The sequence below is a fragment of the Mauremys mutica genome, chromosome 16 (genome assembly GCF_020497125.1).
Source record: "Mauremys mutica isolate MM-2020 ecotype Southern chromosome 16, ASM2049712v1, whole genome shotgun sequence".
NCBI lineage: Eukaryota > Metazoa > Chordata > Testudines > Geoemydidae > Mauremys > Mauremys mutica.
In genome coordinates this window covers 33,634,611-33,653,914 of record NC_059087.1, presented here as the reverse complement: position 1 = coordinate 33,653,914, position 19,304 = coordinate 33,634,611, and the positions used below count along the sequence as shown (strand labels likewise).

The window sequence follows — 19,304 nt, the reverse complement described above, 5'->3', positions numbered from 1 at the left end:
CCCTACCTGAAGCCAGTCAGCCCACCCCACACACCCCTGCCTCCAGCCAGCCCCACACCCCTTGCCCTGCTTGCAGCCAGACCCTACCTCCAGTCAGCCCCTGCCCTGCCTCCAGCCAGCCCCATGTCCACTGCTGCCCTGCAGTTCCCAGGGCAGTAACCCTGCTTCAATGAGGGGGGGCAGGGAGCAGCTGGGACCCACACATGGGCACACCCTAGGGTGTCCAGAGAGCAAATGTGAAAAATTGGAACAGGGGTGGGGGGTAACAGGAGCCTATATAAGAAAAAGAACCCCAAATCGGGACTGTCCCTATAAAATCTGGACATCTGGACACCCTAGCACACCCCCAGGGAGTGGCGGGGATCCACACACATGAAACGGAGCTCAGTTCTAGTTCAGGCTCATCTTTTTAAAAAAGAACTTTAGGTCTGGTTAACGTACATCTGTATTTTCCCAGACATGTCCAGCTTTTTGGTTCTTAAATCGCCATCCGGGAGGAATTTTTTAAAATACGGACGTATGGTAACCCTATTGGTACAAAAAATACATACTGTGGCACATCCCTTAAAGCAGAACTTTTTACAGGGAACCGGTTGCTAAGAAATGAAAGGCTTTTTTTTACATGTTTTTTTTTTTTAGTCATCCCTGCCGGGGCCCCGCCAAAAATGTTCGAATTGGGCCCCGCACTTCCTAAAGCCGGCCCTGGCAGCACCAGCAGTGTCTGGTACCTTACAAAGCCCGGCCACCAGGAGCTGCCCCATGGCTCTTTTCCTTGTTTTTCCTGCTTCCTTCCTACCAGCCCCCCACTGCTCCAGCCCCTTCCTGGCTCCTTCAAGCCCAACCCAGGCTGCAGTTGCCGCACTCACCGGGCCAGGGACTGTCTGAGGTGGGAACTAGCCCCATCTCTGCTCCTCCTCCTGCCCCTGTGTGTCCCAGAGCCGCTGCAGGGACTGACCCGCACCCAGGCTCTCGCTCCTATTAGCGCTCACAGGGGCCAATCCAGCTACGGGAGAGTGAGCGCCCCTGGGAGCAGGGAAGTGACCACATCTCCCTGCCAGAGGGTGGAGGAGGAGGAGGAAGAAAGGGAAAGAGGAGAGACTGAAAGGGGATAAGGAGAAATAAGTGGGGAAAGCAGCACGTCACTAAGGCTAAATGACTATAGACACCACTCAGCTAAGGGTTAAACAACACAGTGATAAAGTTCAGGTCAAATCAGGAAATCAATGAGTTAACAAGGATATTGCGCTGGAATCAAGTCGTCAATTTAGTCCAACCATCAGATTAATACAGTAGAAAAACCAACCCCTATAAATCCTAAAAGAGCAACCCAAGAAGGCAGGTGCACATTTAGTGATGCCAAAACCCCAATCAGAGATTTTGACCCAGGCAGTGCAACCCAGATTTACCCAGCTGAATATTTCAATGCTGAAACCAAATCATTGCTGACATTTAGCCCACAACCTCAAAGCTAATTACAGTTTTCTCCTTAGATTTCACTATTCTGTAGCTAATACTTCTCCTCGCCCTCTCGGCCCAGAACACATACAGACCTTAGAGAGACATTAGTAAAAAGTTCAAACAGCTCTCGCTGAACAATACGTATCTGACCGCTCAAGTCCTTCCACTGCTTGCGCAGGTGAGGAGCATTCGTTCAGTGATTCTATAGGGCAGGGTTTTAAGGCTATTAAGATTTGGGGAACTATTCTTCCTAACATCTTCCCGTTGTAGATTTCAGAGGTGTTCACACACTGACACCCACTGAGCGACATCGTTACACTCCAATCTAATAGAAAGGCTGGGAGGTCTCCAAGTTCATAAAAAGAAAGACAAAAAATAGAAAAGGGAACAAAGAGTTTCTAAGATAATAAGGGGTTGGATCTCTGCACCTCTCGGGCTTTGGATTCACCCAGAGTAGGAACTGTAGCTGCAGTTTAGGAACCAGGTAATGGCATAGATTTCCTCTCTCTCAGGAGCAGGGAGTGACCTATGTCTCATTCTCTCTGTCTCCCATCAGGTGATGGGACCGTGAGTGAGAATGAGGAGGGGAAACCCCAGCAGGAAGATGCTGAGGAATTAGAACCACCTGTGCTCTATTTTCACACTTTCTAACCTTTCAAAGAAGCAGGAGGCAGAGAGGTGAAGGAATCAGCTGTTTTTCTCTCTGTGCTTCATCTAACTTTGGATCCAAATGGTAAAAGACAGTTGTTCCCAATTTAATCATGGCGTCCTTCAGGAGGGTGACCAATGTCACTTAACTAGGGAGCCGGGTTCTAAAAATAGTTTACCTGGGCCACAGGTCACCATAGCTTCCATCTCAGGGGTGAAAATCAACCACTAGTACCTGCAATTTCTACCTGAGCTCTTGTCAAATCTTTGACCTTCCTTGGAGTAATTTGACACTTCTCTGGTGTAGAATTCTTCACCAACCACACAACAGATCAGTAGCGACAGTGAGGCACAACTCCCTCAACTATGCCCTTTTATTTCTTTAATCTGGTGGCACAGATTTAAATTAGGGACTAAATTCAGGTGCGGCTTAGAGTCCCTGTAAGACACCAAATGTCAGGTCTCTATTAAACATAGGTATCTTTTTGCAGCTATATCACATTCAACACGGATTTCATTTTCTACACATTTGCAGCATCTCCCATGGGTGAGCTGAACAGAAGTGTCACTTCCATTTTTCCCATCTCTACCTAGCTAGGGATTGCATTTCCCAAACAATAGGCAACATGCAGCTGATTAGGAAGGAGATATCTTCAGGAGCGACCACCTGCAGCGCCTGGGCCACAACGGCTTTGGGAGCCCAATGCATGGGTACTTTTCTTATGTACAATTCATTTACTAGGGTATAAATCTTCCTAGCCCCTTAGAAAAAATACTGACCTAACCAATTGAACAACAGGGGGGATTGGGATGGTGATGGGGAATAAGGGAATCCCTCTGACTTACACTGTCTTCTTCTGTTGTTACAGAGGGTGAAATGATGTTTTCCCCTATCCCTGCCCTGTTCCTGCTCTTTGTTATAGTTCAATATATTTTAAGTGAGGAAAATGGTAGGAAAAATATCTGCTCTTCAGCACAACGTGAAGCAACATCAGAGCAACTGAGAATGAAACAATTTGTTCCCCAAAGGAGAACTCGATGACTAACAATTGCTGTGTACTGGGGGAACAGTATAACCGTGATGCTCAGGGTTTGTTTAGACTAGGGAAAGTGATGGAGTTTAGGTCAGGTCAAGGGGGAAGCTAATGCCAACCCCTGCACCTGGGCTGCATCTGCTCTACAACTGTAATTGTCTTTTTACCCCAAGATCACTAACTCGAGCAGCCAACGCCATGTGCAGCCCTAGTGGATGTCAGGCACAGGTAGTTTTTGCCTCAGTGTAGCTTGTTGGGAATCAAACCTCTCTCCCACCTGGAGCTGATGGAGTTTGGCTGTTCTCAGTGGGAGCAGATGACAGAACAAGGAGCAATGGTCTCAAGTTGCAGTGGGAGCCATCTAGGTTGGATATTAGGAAACTAATTTTGCTAAGGTGGTGATAAAGCACTGGAATGGGTTACTTAGGGAGGTGGTGGAATCTCCATCCTGAGAGATTTTTAAGGCCTGGCTTGACAAAGCCCTGGCTGGGATGATTTAGTTGGGGTTGGTGCTGCTTTGAGCAGGGGAATGGACTAGATACCTCCTGAGGTCCCTTCCAACCCTGATATTCTATGGTTCTATGACATACACTCCTACGGCTCAATAGAAAAGATCACAGGACTGACCCCAAAGACGGGTGAGCTGGAAAAGGCAGAAGCAGGCAACTCATCTGGGGGAGCTGAGCTACTACGGTGAAGATGGTGCACAGATCACTATGTGGGAATTAGCAAATGTGATTTAAAAAACAAAAACAAAATCTTTGCTCAGCAAGGCATTTATTACAGTTCTCTCTTACGTGGATTTTCTGATGCCTGATAAGGTGTGAGCTCCAACTGACGCTTTTCCCGCACTCAGAGCACGTGTAGGGTTTCTGTCCTGTGTGGATTCTCCTATGTGTGATAAGGTGTGAGCTCCAATTGAAGCGTTTCCCACACTCAGAGCACATGTAGGGCATCTCCTGTGTGTGGATTCTCTGATGTGAGATGAGGGCTGAACTATCAGTGAAGTGTTTCCCGCACTCAAAGCATGTGTAGGGCATCTCTCCTGTGGGGATTCTAAGATGTGTGATAAGGGGTGACTGCCGACTAAAGCTTTTCCCGCACTCGGAGCACATGTAGGGTCTCTCTCCTCTGTGCATTCTCTGATGAGTGACAAGGTTTGAGCTCCCATTGAAGCTTTTCCCACAATCATGGCATGTGTAGCGTGTCTGTTCCAAGTTGATTCTCTCGTGTGGAATAAGGTCTGAGAGGCTACTTAAGTTTTCTTCTGACCTCTGCTGAGTCTCACAGGCTGTTTCTTTTTCTGGGAGTGCACAACTCCCGGAAACGTTCCCTTTGGGTCTTCCTGATAACGTTCCATGTGTTTCTACTTGCTCAGCATCTTCCTGCTGGGGTTTCTGGTCCTTATTTTCACTCACCATCCCATCACCTGATGGGAGACTGAGCGAATCCAGATATAGGTCACTCCCTGCACCAAAGAGAAAGGAAATCTCAGAGAGAGGAATGGTAAAAGGGATGAACAAACCAAAATATGTGTGGGAGAGATCAAACCTATCAGGTGCTGATTTTCACCAGAACACTCTGGGGAAAGCTACATTGGGCAGGGACCTGCTGCCACTTGTCAGAGCATAGGTGGGAAGCCATGAGTCACATCTGCCTAATGATTCCACACCTGCAGGGAACAATCCTGAATTTGGAGAGCTCATAGGGTCTTTGTAGGGCATCCCAAATGTTTCCTGAAATCACAGACAGTTTTTGAGCTGATTTAACCAATTCCTTACCCGTGCAGGCAGCTCTCGGGAGGACTTCTTTCTCAGAGCCCTGGAGATCTGGGATCCACAGCTTTTCCTCTCGTTCCAGCTGCGAGATCACATCAGGTGTGGAATCTGGAAGCCCTACTCCAGGCAAAGAAAACAAGGGAGGTGAGTGGAATTTGTGGGATACTTGTCACAAGGAATAGTCCATGGTTTTACCCCCAGCTCATTTTTAAGCAGTAACATCCCAAGGCCAGCTTCCTTGGCTCAAAGTGGCAGGAGAGTTGTTAATCATATTCATTACCTTAGTGCCTAAGAACGAACTAACAGTGAGTCCCCATTGTGCTCGGCCAAGTACAAACACAGAATAGTAGATGGCCCATGCCCTGAAGAATTTACAATCTGAATAGACAAGACAGACAGAATGGGGGAAAGGGTAGAACCCACTGTTAGAATAGAGATATTCAGGTCTGTCTGTAAAGCCTAGACTTTAAGAACTTAGGTGTATTTTTATCACTTAGCTAGTTACAGGGGTATAAAAACAAAGAATCAAAATCACTGTCTGCCTGTGTATGGGCCGTCTCTCACTAGGATAGTCTGAGGTCTTGTTCTTAGGCTAAGGCCTTTGGCTAAGCAGCAAGGGCAGCCATAAGGGTCTTGGGAAGCGAAGGGTCACATCCTCACATCACAAACCAGTCACACTGAAATAAGGTGCTATTGGGCTGTTAGGAAGTCGATCCTGTCCTGATAGTGCCCATCACCACCATATAAAGAAACAGATCTTAAGATGGTTAAAGAAAACTTAGTTTGACAGCATTCTGTCTGGCAAGAAATCACTTCTCAATGGTTGCGGTTGTGAAACTCTTTTCTGTATTGCTTTTTCTTTATGTCCCACAATTTTCTATTGTTAATCTGGCTGGTTCTCTAATTGCTTCTCTCTGCTGTATAATGAGTTTTGCTAGGCGTAAGTTAATTAGGGTAGTGGGATATAATTGGTTAGAGAATTATGTTACAATCTGTTAGAATTGGTTCATTAAATTTCAGTACAATGATTGGTTAAGGTATAGCTGAGAATATTACTCTATAAACAGGAGGGGGAAGGGAAATTGGAATCATGTTTGTTAACGGGGGGAACGTGGAACAGGAACACAGGCAAGGCTCTGTGGCATCAGAGCTGGGAAGGAAACACTGGGGAACAGACTCTATGGGCGTACAGAGATAAGCCCGACTGGTGTGAAGGACTTCGGAATATAGGTAATAATAATAGGTAATAATTGGAGATATACCAATCTCCTAGAACTGGAAGGGACCTTGAAAGGTCCTTGAGTCCAGCCCCCTGCCTTCACTAGCAGGACCAATTTTTGCCCCAGATCCCTAAGTGGCCTCCTTAAGGATTGAACTCACAACCCTGGGTTTAGCAGGCCAATGCTCAAACCACTGAGCTATCCCTCCCCCCCTTATTGGTGTATTATGCTTGCTTAGAAACTAACCCCAATAAACGTGGCATTGTCTGCGCTTCAGACTTCTGGTCTTTTGCTGCTTGCTGTCTGCGTGACAAGAACCAGGGAAGCGGGAGGCCTCTAACATAACTGACATGACCTGATAAGTAAGAGGTAAGCTTTTAAGGAAGATTTTAATACACTTTGGAAATGATCAGGGATTCCCATGAGCACTGATGAGGGGACCATGCAAAATATGCATTTAGATCCTTGTCTTGTTTTATATCCTTTCCCCATTAGGCACACTGGCACTGTCATGGATCCATGGGATCTGTGCAATGCCTGGGCTTTTAAACAGTGCTTGGGAAGCCTCTGGCTTCAACACTCTTACTTCAACCTGTGAGCTCTGCCAGCAGGTCCAGCTGAACGACACTCCTCTTCAGAGACTGTTCCTCAGTCAATGCACAGAGCAAGTTTTTAATGTGGCACTGGGCAGACTGTTAAAACATAGCAGGATTCATTAATGAACCGAAACACAGCACTGGAAAGTCCTTAGATTAGCACAGGGAAGCGAAGACGACAATACAGTCCATATTGGCCAATGCCCTTGAGCCAAGCTGCTGTAGAAAACGCTTTGGTTTCCTTTAACTGCACCTGTCCATTTGTCTTTGCTCCAGTAGAGCTCCCAGTGTGACTTCTATGAGCCCAGTTATTCCTGCTCCCAAAAATGTAACGAATCCATGTATGCTTCACTCAGCCAAGCGGAGATCTGTTGCGTCGCAGGAGAGCATGGACAGAGTCTGACAACCCATGTGATCATAAGCAGAGAGTACTTTATTCATTTCCAGCATGCTCTTATATACAATTATATCAAGCAATCAAGCAGTTGCTAATTGGTTAATAAGATACACACAAGCACAGCTGAAACTTCCTTGGATAATTGCCATTCCATGCAACCTTTTGATTTATTATTCTGTTTACTGCCTACTGGCGGATGAGAGCTAATCAAGGTCAGCTTCTCATCACAGCTCACAGCAAACTAGCCCGTCCTTGAATCCCACACTTCCCCCCTTTCCTCAAAATAAAAAAAAAAGGAAGGCATAGCAAAACATTCCCAGTTCATAGCATCACATTACTTCAATCTATTACAAAGCAAAACTAAAAAACAAATCTGAACACCAGCTGCCTAACTAAACCGTAACAATATCTTCCGCAGTGCCCTGCTCTCACCTATTACATCCCTCCTCCAGGTAATGCAAGTGGCCCAAGGGACCAGGAGGGTTCCACCAAGGTGCAAACACCCACAAAACAGGTTTCCAAATAAGGGCTTCCACTGCAGCAACATGGGGCAGCAGGCAGAAGGCCGTTGTATTTATGGCACTCTGCGCCAAAATCAGCCAAGGCCGGACCCACTTCGCCGGAATCCACCTGGGACCTTGAAAACAATCTCAGCTAGGCCACCTGGCATTCCCCTACTTTCTCATAACAACTTTATCTCATCCCTCTATTCTTGTAACCACGCTGCTGTAATTTTCCACCAAGGCAGCATAGGGAAGATGCAACCGAACATCTCCCCCCTATTCTTAAACACACAAAAAAAAATTAAAAACATCCAAAAAACTACTCCAAACTTTATAGCAAAAGACATGCAAAACAAAACAAAAAAAATAATATATCTCATGCTACAAAACTCACCTATAACCATGCAATTCTCAACATATAACACCACCAACACCAAACAAAACAAACATAAACCAACAAGGGTAAAACAAATAAATGGTATAAATTCTGCAGGATTCCCCCCTTCTCTATAGCACACCAACTTGTGGCAAACTTCTATTACCAAATCATCCCTCAGATGTCAGGCGATCAAACTGACACTGAGGGAGCGGGGGGTCCTAAAAAAAAAACAAAACACAACATAAACCACATAAAACGCAAAAAACAATTCTGGCCAGAAAACAAACAAACAAACACCACAAAACGAAACATAAAACACATAACATAAATTTGACTCTATAAATAAATGCATGGTATATCAAATGCTATGCAGCTAACATCAATTTTCTTTAATATCTAAAAAACAAAAAACAGGTCTACTCCTACTGGGCAATCAATTATTACTAAAAGCATACAAATACCTCTATAAATCAAGCATACATCAATAAAAGCATTTACATATGCAATGGCTTCCCAGCGTGCTTCTAAATACAAAGCTAGGCACAGCTCAAAATTCCTTACCACATACATGCCTATAAAACCTACTACAAGCTCAAATACATAGCACTATATACATTCTGCCGCTAATGCAACAAAATTATTCATAGCCAAACAATTGTAAACTAATTTCTTTGCCTAAATTCATTTACAAAAACATCAAAAACTTTTCTCTAGCATCTTTACAAAATTCAGCTGCTATTCCCTCTAGCAACCACAAAATTAACTTCTCACTTCTCTAAAAAATCACTAGCTTATTTTCCAACAGCCACTAATTAACTCAAAACACCATTCCAAACATCCTCCTGAAATTGAAATCCCAAGCTTAAACTTAAATCCCTTTCCTATCCACTACACCCTCAAAAAATCCCAAGCTGCATTCCAAGCCTTTATCTGTAGCCTGCCCGCTTGGGCCCGATCCTTTTTTCCTCTCCAAGGTCCCTATCTGTTGCCTGCCTGCTTGGGCCCGATCCTTTTTTCCTCTAACTAAACCGTTCCTTACATGAACACCAACTTATTCCACTATCAATTTAGCTAGGAGGGTGTACTTCTTAACTAGCCCCCACCCTTCTAGTCTCTACTGCGAGCAATTATCTGTACTTTCCCACCATGGGGGCTACATTCTCATGCATATAACTTTAATTACAACATCTGCATTCAGCCTATTTTAAATATAGGCTACATCTAGTATCAAGCAGTCTACAACAACCAATAATCAGCACATAACACAAAATCTACAAAAATCTAATAAGGCTAACAAAAGCACTTTATATAAAGATGCTTTGGATCACATAAATTCAAAGCCATCCTCCCAAATTACCTAAATTTATGCCTAAATAACCCACAACTCCCCCCTTGAGAATACTCAACAAACCTTTTGGCTGAGTTTTCTCAAACTTTAAAAACAAAAAACAATTAAACTCTAAAAAACTGGGGTTAGTAATGGGGGGGGTAATATCAGTACAATCCAATTAGGGAGGGCAATATATGCTAAAAAATTTATCCAAAACACAGGGCGCAGCCTGTAAAATAAATCCCAAAATCCAATTAACATCACATTTCTCAGCAGGAGTCCCAAATTTCTTCCTGCCAGTGTACAATTCTTTGTTTCTTCACCAGGGTCAGTTCTCAATGTCTTTTTAGTCAGGAATTTCTGGACTTTGGCAATATCAACAACATAAGTGTTTTTTCTTCTTTTCCACCACCGTCATGGTTCAACTTTTACGGGGGAAATTATCAAAACACACACAAAAAAAATTCCAATAACACAATGGAGCTAAAAAAAAAATTAAATAAGCCAATCATCAGTAGGAAAATTCTCCTGATGTGAAGGGGTCTTTTGCAGTAAGAATCATGGGTCCAGGCAAAGCAAAATTTTATCTCAATTAATAAATCATTCAGGGAGGATCAAACAGAAAAAATCCTAGCATAGCAAACAAGCAACTATCCTCCAGGGGCCCAGGTTGTGTACATCTTGTTGCTCTTTCAGTCATTCCATCCACCATTGCAGCAGACATCTCTGATACTGACACAATTGCAGGTTCTTCACTCCTACTATGTGCAGCCTCAAATCCCAAATGAGCAGTGGTAATATCTTGGACTAGTTCAGGAAATAATTTTTCAGGCACTGCTTCTAAAGGCTTCAAAGTGTCAGCTGAGGTTCCCATAGGCGTTACAGTTCCTGCAATAATTCAATCGCTGCAGCTGTGACAGGCACAAATGCTTTTTGAGCCTCAGAGCTTTCAATACTAAAAATGGGTGAGCCAGTATCTGCCAGCTGCACAGCTAAAATCTCTTGCTGATTGTCATTTGAACTTGTCGCAGTCAGTAGAAATGTTTGTTTTGCTTCCATAGGCTCCTCTTCGTCTCCCTTTCCACACACAGGCAGTTCTTGAGGACATATGTCGCTCTGTAGAGGGGCCCCATTTACAACTGCCCCTGGGCATTCTGATACTAGGTTAGATGGCTCATCTCCTACATCATTCTGCATGGGGGCCTCAGCTGCAACCGCTTCAGTGTGCTCTGATTCCAAGGTAAACACAGTATCTTCTACCTCTGTCTTCACAGGTGTCTCAGTTACCCCACTCTGCATTGCATCCATAGGGAAGGGGTCTCCAACCGGCAACACAGAAGGCATTCCGGGCGTTGGGCGGCAGAGCTCAGAAAGGGCCGCCTGCACTTCTGCCTCGACCGCGAGAGTTTCTACTATCTCCTTCGCCTTATGCCATACTGGACTCAGGGAGAAGGCCTCCTTATCGCCCTGAGCCACCGACTTCCAAAGCTCAGAGCCTAGTCGCTCCCAAACAGTTTTATCAAATATTGTACTTGATTGAACAGAAAGTCCCCTTCTCCATCCCCACCGCAGCAGACGGGATACCGTATCAGAGGGGAGCTTCTCTCCCTGCCGCTCCGCGATGTGTATCAGATATCCATGCACCGTCCTTTCTTCCGCTGATACAGCGGTTCCCATGGTAGCTGCTCACCTCTGGGCTGGGGTGTGCCTCCCTTTTCAGACGCCCTGCGGCTTGCCGCTCGACACTGAGCTCAGGTGCGCCCCTCTTTTCGGGCGTCCTGCGGCTCCTAGCCGCTCAACACTGAACTCAGGTGCGCCCTTCCTTTCGGACGCCCTGCGGCCGCCGCTCGACACTGAGCTCAGGTGCGCCCTTCTTTTCAGACGCCCTGCGGCCGCCGCTCGACACTGAGCTCAGGTGCGCCCTTCTTTTCGGACGCCCTGCGGCCGCCGCTCGACACTGAGCTCAGGTGCGCCCTTCCTTTCGGACGCCCTGCGGCCGCCACTCGACACTGAGCTCAGGTGCGCCCTTCTTTTCGGACGCCCTGCGGCTCCTAGCCGCTCAACACTGAGACTCAGGTGCGCCTCCTTTTCTTCTTTTCTGTTCAGGCCACCAACACTATCCTCATTCAATCACGTCGGGGTCACCATTTGTTGCGTCGCAGGAGAGCATGGACAGAGTCTGACAACCCATGTGATCATAAGCAGAGAGTACTTTATTCATTTCCAGCATGCTCTTATATACAATTATATCAAGCAATCAAGCAGTTGCTAATTGGTTAATAAAATACACACAAGCACAGCTGAAACTTCCTTGGATAATTGCCATTCCATGCAACCTTTTGATTTATTATTCTGTTTACTGCCTACTGGCGGATGAGAGCTAATCAAGGTCAGCTTCTCATCACAGCTCACAGCAAACTAGCCCGTCCTTGAATCCCACAGAGATCCTCCCATGGACAGGTGATAATCATTCCCTTGTCTCTGTTGGGTATTCCATTGATGTAGGTTGGTCCCAGCCTGTCCTTAATGACCCATTCATATCACTCCATAACAGCTACGTGACAAAACACCTCATGTCTCCTGCTTTTTAGAATCATGGCAATACCAACCACAGAGGGAAACTATGATGTGTATTGGCATCATACAAGTATCACCAAAATTCCCACCTCTCTCTCACACACACTGCTCACAGCCCTTGGAGAGAAAGCAACGCACAGGAGCTGGACGTTAGTCCAGTGAACACAGTGGAGGACAAGCTGCAATCCTCAAACCCTGGTGAAAAAGGAGAGGCAAGCGCGTGCCCGGGATGGCAAGCCGTGGGGGCCGCCCGGATGGTCTCTGTGAGGGGGGCAGTCAGGCAGCCTTCGGCGACTTGCCTGCGGGAGGGCCGCCGGTCCAGCGGATTCAGCAGCGGGTACGTTATGTGGATTGATCCCTGCCTATGATTTCAGTTATAACTGCCTCTATGAAATCAAGTGTCTGTGTGTTTCACCAGATTTCATCTTCTCCATTAACTTTGCGTAGCCATGTACAAGGGGGAGCTGTACCCCCAACACGTCATCTTATCGGTGTAAAAACTGTACAGGCTACGTCACCACCCTGTGACATCCTCAACAAAGTGCCCATTTGTGCTCTGGGAGGGAGGATGCAGCAAGGACTCAGGGTCGGTGGCCGGGGTCTCTGTGCTCAGAGATGGGGAGGTTATGTGGGGAGGGGGGTAATGAGCGGGAGAGGGAGGTCAAGAGTTAAAATAATAATATTTGGGGAAAACATGTATATAAGTGAAACAGAACAGAAATAAAACTGGAGTGTGGGTTCTAAAGCAACAAGGCTTGGGTAGGGATTCGAGGTTAAAGCTCTGGGATCCCCCAGTGCTCTAGATCCCCAAACCTCTCCTCCCTCCCACTGACCCACCCAGCCCACTTCCTGGGTGCCCTTCCTCCACACTCCCCTCCCCTTCTTCCCATTACTCTCAGCCGGCATCACCTCCCGGCACCTTGGGAGCTTCTTGTGTTCCCTCCTCGTCTCTCACAACCTCCTCCGTCCCTGCTGCTTCTTAGCTCTAACCCTGCACATGCCCTCCCCATGTCCTGGCACCCCAGAATTAGCTACTCCTCCCCTCCCATGGCTCTCTTATCCCTTCACCCATGGGGTCATGAATGGCAACATTATACACTCTTCTGTCAAACCAGGAGCTCATCTGACTGTCACACAAGCCACGCATCGGTCACACACCTCTTTACTCAATTTAGAATTCTACAGGAGGTATATTTTCCTCTTAAAATGAGGAAAAGGCATGAAAGCGACAGTTATTAATGTAGCCAATAAGGACACATTAAATGCAATTTCAAAATGACTGATGACAAATGTCTAAAAATTATTCTAGTGGGTGGGAGATGAGGCAAAAAAGTGGGGGCAAGGAAACTTGTCAAAACTTGTATGAATAAAGGTATAAAGTTATTACTGCTCAGGTTCTTTAGAGACCCCACAGCTTGTAATGACCAAGGTAACAGAACTCCTTACCCAGGGAGGTCACGTTCTCATAGTTCTCCTGCATGACATCCCAGTAGAGGGCTCTCTGAGTGGGGTCCAGCAGAGCCCCCTCTCCCCTGGTGAAATGCACAGCCACCTCCTCGAAGGTCACCGGCCCCTGAAAGAGCAAGAGTCCAACACTCAGGACCTGCTGCCCCACTCACAGCCCCACACTCATGGGGGAGAGGAGCCAATCAAATGGGAGCTCTGGGTGGCTCACAGTCAGAGTCCCACCTCCACACCACTCAGAGCAGCCAGGAAACACCAGGGGGAGGGGACGAAGCGAGAGCCCCTTGTCTCTCCCAGCAGATCCATCCCCCCCTACTAGCCACAGACGGGCACAGGAGATGGAGGCCCTGGCAGGTGCAGGGAGAGCTCGCTGGCAGGGAGCCCAGCGCTGTTCCCATTGTGAAGAGCTGGACGGGGCCAGACTCAGTGGGGGGCAGACGACATGACGGTCCAGGGGGGCCTTGCTGAGGGGGTTCCTCCAGCAGGGGTGTCCTGTCCCTCCTCCCCCCACTTCTCTTCAGCTGTCTGCCCCTGCAGCTCTTCCTGCAGCCCTGCCCCCCCCACTTGGAGCTGCCCCCGGCCAAGCTGCTCCCAGGAGCCTCCTGTGCTGTGCAGGGGGGAGGGGGGGTTGCTGATGTCGGGGAGGCCCCACCCTCCTGCCTCTGTGCCCAGTCTCTGCTGAGCTCCCCCAGCCAGCACCTACTAACCCCCACCCATGCTGAGGGGAGTGACACAGGACAGCAAATTCCCACCTATCCAAGGACAAATTGGTGCAGATAAACAGGCTGGGTTCACATCCCAAAGCTGAGGAGAATTTAAGAATTACAGAGAAAATAGGGCAAAATAAGAGACTAGAGAGTCAATAATTTTAGGGAAAACGAGGGAATCTCCTTGGATTTTCTAGCCATATGTGGGGAGGGGAGAGAGAAGGGGAAGAACCAGAGAGAATTCTTCTCAGGTTATGAGACGGAAAGAAATGGCACAAACAGGGAAAGGATGCAAGTGGCTCCCCCCCCGTGGCCATAGGCGTGTGCAGCACATTTCATTAGGGTGTGCACCCAGGGAGCCCCCCCCAGCCCCACCCCATCCACTGCCTCCCACTTCCTGCCCCCCTCAGAACCCCCAACCCCCCTGCTCCTTGTCCCCTGACTGCCCCCTCCTGAACCCCCCCCACTGTAACTGCCTCCCTAGGACCCTACCTGTCGTCCTGACCCTTATCCACACCCCCACCCCCAGACAGACCCCCGGGACTCCCACGCCCCATCCAACTGCTCCTCGCCCCTTACAGGACCCCCAGAACTCCCGACCCATCCAACTCCCTCTGCTGCCTGCCTGCCCTGACCCCGCTCCACCCCCACCCCCCGAACCCTCAACCCATCCAACCCCCCTGCTCCTTGTTCCCTGACCGCCCCCTCCACAGGCCTCCCCAACCGCTAATCACCCCCCACAACTATCCAACCCCCCTCCCCACCTCCTGGCAGCTCTGTCTAGTGGCTGCTCCCACCCACACACTCAAAGTGGCAGAGGAGGTTCCCTCTCCTTCAGGGGGAAGGTTGCCTAGTGGTTAGGCCACAGGACTCAGGCTCAGGTGTTCTGGGTTTGAGTCTCTGCTCTGCCACAGACTCCTTGTTTAGCCTTGGGAAAGTCACTTCACCTCGTTGTGCCCTAGATCCCATCTGCCCAATGGGGCCAACACTGACCTGCCTCCTGGGCTAAATCCATCCATGGCTGGGTGATGGGGGGGAATGGAGATACCAACATGAGGAAATTTGGGCTGAATTTCTGCACAGCCGGAGAGCGGGAGCCAGCTCCACAGGGGGGATGGGAGCGAGAGGGGCTCAGGCCAGCTCCACACAGAGGGGGGTCAGGGCTTGGGCCCTGCAACTTTTGCCACTAAGGTGGCTGGGGCTCCCGAGCCGGGGACTTCAGCCCCACATCTTCTGCCAGGGTCCGGGGTTCTCCTCCCTGCCCCAGGGTGGCTCCTCTCCCACTCCATCCCCCGCCCAGGGCAGCTCCTGCTGGGGTCTGGGCTTCTCCTCCCCCCACCCTCCCCCTGCCCCAGCCCAACTGGGCTCCCCGGGGCACCCGCTGCTGTTGTGGCCGGAGCCGAGCCTGGCGGGCAGGGAGCAGCGATTCACACGGGGGCCCTGGCAGAGACACCAGCCCGAGCGGGGCGGGGCAGCCCCAGGGGAGCGGGCGGGGGGGTCTGCTGCTGCTGGGCCCCCCCACCAACCCCTGGAGCTGTTTCGGGGGGTCTCACTCACTCCCCCAGGAGCGGGGGGGTAGCAGCAGAGTGGAGCCTGCCCAGCAAACAGCTGATCGCAGCTGCGCCCAGGCCGCCCCCGGGGAAAAGCTCAGCGGAGGAGGCACCACAAGCTGCCGGCAGCGGGTCATTCCCGGGGGGGCCGAGCACCCGCCTGCAGCCGCCGCAGCCACCCCCCTCCCCCCGGAGCCCCCACGGGGGGGGAGCAGCCTCCCCAGCCGGGGCTCAGGGCATTGGGGTGCCGGGCTCCCCCCCTGCGCACGCCTGGGCCCGGGACACTCACACACACACTCTGCCCCGGGGCTCCCCTGGTGCCCAGAGACCGATCAACCCCCCGCCTGCCCCCCCGCCCTTCCCCGCCTGCAGCTCCGGCCTCTCCCCTCCCGCCCCGCCAGCCGCACCCCGGGGAGCACCGGGCCCCAGGCTCTGTCCCCACCTGGAGCCCAGCGGGGCCGGGGGCAGCTCCTGCTGCAGCTGAGAACAGCGGCTCCGCTCCGGCCCGGGCGGCTCCAGCGCTGCTGGCAGCACGTGGCCACCAGGGAGCAGCTGCTGAGCCCGGGCTCCTGCGTCACAATGTGCCAGAGCCCCGCCCCCAGGAGCTGCCCCGCCCCCGGACTGTGTCAGAGCCCCGCCCCCAGGAGCTGCCCCGCCCCCGGGCTGTGCCAGAGCCCCGCCCCCAGGAGCTGCCCCGCCCCCGGACTGTGCCAGAGCCCCGCCCCTAGGAGCTGCCCCGCCCCCGGCCTGAGCTAAAGCCCCGCCCCCAGGAGCTGCCCCATCCCCTGGCTGTGCCAGAGCCCCGCCCCCAGGAGCTGCCCCGCCCCCGGGCTGTGCCAGAGTCCCGCCCCCAGGAGCTGCCCCGCCCCCAGGCTGTGCCAGAGCCCCGCCCCCAGGAGCTGCCCCGCCCCCGGGCTGTGCCAGAGCCCCGCCTCCAGGAGCTGCCCCGCCCCCGGACTGTGCCAGAGCCCCGCCCCTAGGAGATGCCCCGCCCCCGGGCTGTGCCAGAGCCCCACCCCCAGGAGCTGCCCCGCCCCTGGGCTGTGCCAGAGCTCCGCCCCCAGGAGCTGCCCCGCCCCCGGGCTGTGCCAGAGCCCCGCCCCCAGGAGCTGCCCCGCCCCCGGGCTGTGCCAGAGCCCCGCCCCCAGGAGCTGCCCCGCCCCCGGGCTGTGCCAGAGCCCCGCCCCCAGGAGCTGCCCCGCCCCCGGGCTGTGCCAGAGCCCCGCCCCCAGGAGCTGCCCCGCCCCCGGGCTGTGCCACAGCCCCGCCCCCAGGAGCTACCCCGCCCCCGGGCTGTGCCAGAGCCCCGCCCCCAGGAGCTGCCCCCCCCGGGATTTGTTCTCCTGTTTCCTTCTTCCCAGCACCTGCCGCTCCCTTCCTGTGTCTGCAAACACCCCCCCGGGAGGGCTGCAGCGCTCGCTGGGTCTGTCTCCAGTGGCTGAAGTTGCCTCCATCTCTAATCACCTGGGGTGGAGGGAACGAAGGGAGGAGATGGGCCCAGGGTGTGAAAGCAGAATTAGGGGGCAGGGAAAGAAGGACTGTTTGGAAAGGTGGAAAGGAAAGGCTCCTGGGTGATCCAGATGGAGTCAGAAGCAGTTGGGCAGCAGAGGCTCAGATAAATGGAGGGGAACCCCCGGGGTGTCCCAGTGTTGGCCAGGGTGTGTACAGCACCTAGCACAATATGGGGTCCCGATCTCATTCATGGTCTGTGCAGCACCTGGGAGCCCTGATGTCTCTTTCCTCATCACAGGCACTGGGAATGGAGTGAGGGAAACCTCAGCACCTGAAGGGTTAATGCAGCCCTGTGTGCAACCCCTGCTAGGGTGACCAGACAGCAAATGTGAAAAATCGGGACAGGGAGTGGGGGTAATAGGAGCCTATATAAAAAGGCCCAAAAATTGGGACATCCGGTCACGCTAGTCCCTGCTGCGCTCACGAGGGGTTGGCTTAGAGAGTTGTAGTAATAACAGCAGCAAAGAGTCCTGTGGCACCTTATAGACTAACAGACGTATTGGAGCAGGAGCTTTCGTGGGTGAATCCCCACTTCGTCAGATGCACCAATAGTCCCATATGGTCTAGTGGTCAGGATTCCTGGTTTTCATCCATGGGACCTGGGTTCAACTTCTGGTGTGGGAACAGTGCAGAGCTTTTGCCCAGAGTGGAGACAGGAAATGAAAGAAACAGGAAGGGATCCTGCCAGCAGGGGAGTTAGACAGCGTGGGGAGGGGATCCCAGAAGTGGGGGTGGGGGGCAGAGGTCTGAGCGGAGACCAGGGAAGGATCCCAGCAGTGTGGGAAGTTGAGAGCACAGGCCTGGCATGGGGACCTGGAAGAGTGAATGTGTCCCTCTAAACCCATCAACTGCAGACTAGGCAGGACTGGAAGAATTACATATTTGTTGGTAATTGTCAATTTCTGTGTAAACGCACAACCCAATGGCAAAATATTTCCATCCATAATTATCAAAATTGGCAGATGGGCAAAGTAAGAAACATGCTGCTTGAGAACTTACCCTGTTGTAGGAGCAGCAGTGATCTGTGTGCTCCATATAACCTGTATGCCCAAAAGGTCTGTTACACTCCCCCCACCCCATACCCCCCACCCCATCTCCTCTCCCTCTCTGAATGCCTGTGAAGTGGCTTTCCCCCTCCCCTCCTGCAATGCTTGTGGGATGAATGAGCTGGTTGAACAGCTGGTTGAAGATCAGAAGAGCTCCTAGATAGACAAGGTGTCTGGGACTCTCATTAGGCAGCATTGTGAAAGCACAGCTGAGCACAGGGCCCCTTCCCCTTTTAAAGACCTGAACCTCATGGCCTGCGACTAGAGATGACTTGGCTGCATCCGGTGGGTCACACTCCACCTCAGCCAGTGTCCATGCAGGGTCCATGCTCTGGGTGTGTGAGTGCTGCCTAATGAGAGTCCAGACATCTTGGTACCTGGAAGCTCTTCTGATCTTCAGCCAGCCCCTTCATCCCACAAGCATTGCAGGAGGGAGGGGGAGGGGGAGGGGGAGGGGGAAAGCCACTTCACAGGCATTCAGAGAGGGAGAGGAGACAAAAGCGAGGGGGAGGGGAAGTATAACAGACCTTTTGAGCATAGAAATCACTGCTGTTCCTACAACAGCAGGGACAGGCCACTAGGAGCTGAGAAAAGGAAGCAAGCCTGTTTCTGCCTGGCTTTGAACCAGGGACCTTTTGCGTGTTAGGCAAATGTGATAACCACTACACTACAGAAACTCTGTCACAGGGCTGTGCCCTTCCCTTCATAAGAACATAAGAATGGCCATACTGGGTCAGACCAAAGGTCCATCCAACCCCATATCCTATCTGCCAACAATAACCAATGCCAGGTGCCCAAGAGGGAGTGAACCTAACCGGAAATGATCAAGTGATCTCTCTCCTGCCATCCATCTCCACTCTCTGACAAACAGAGGCTAGGGACACCATTCCTTACCCATCCTGGCTAATATCCATTGATGGACTTAACCTCCATTAATTTATCTGCAAAAAGAACAAAGAGAACATGTGGCACCTTAGAGACATAGGGCTTGGCTACACTTACAAATTTGCAGCGCTGCAGCAGGGTGTGAAAACACACCCTCTGCAGCGCTGCAAATTGCGGCGCTACAAAGCGCCAGTGTAGTCAGAGCCCCAGCGCTGGGAGC

The 19,304-nt window shown here is 51.1% G+C and overlaps 1 non-coding gene across 1 annotated transcript; it reads right to left on the bottom strand.

Annotated features, from left to right (window-relative positions):
- Positions 1-18,803: 18,803 nt before the first annotated feature.
- TRNAV-AAC lies at positions 18,804-18,876 on the bottom strand. Its single transcript has one exon. It is a non-coding gene; the product is annotated as a tRNA-Val (tRNA).
- Positions 18,877-19,304: the final 428 nt, after the last annotated feature.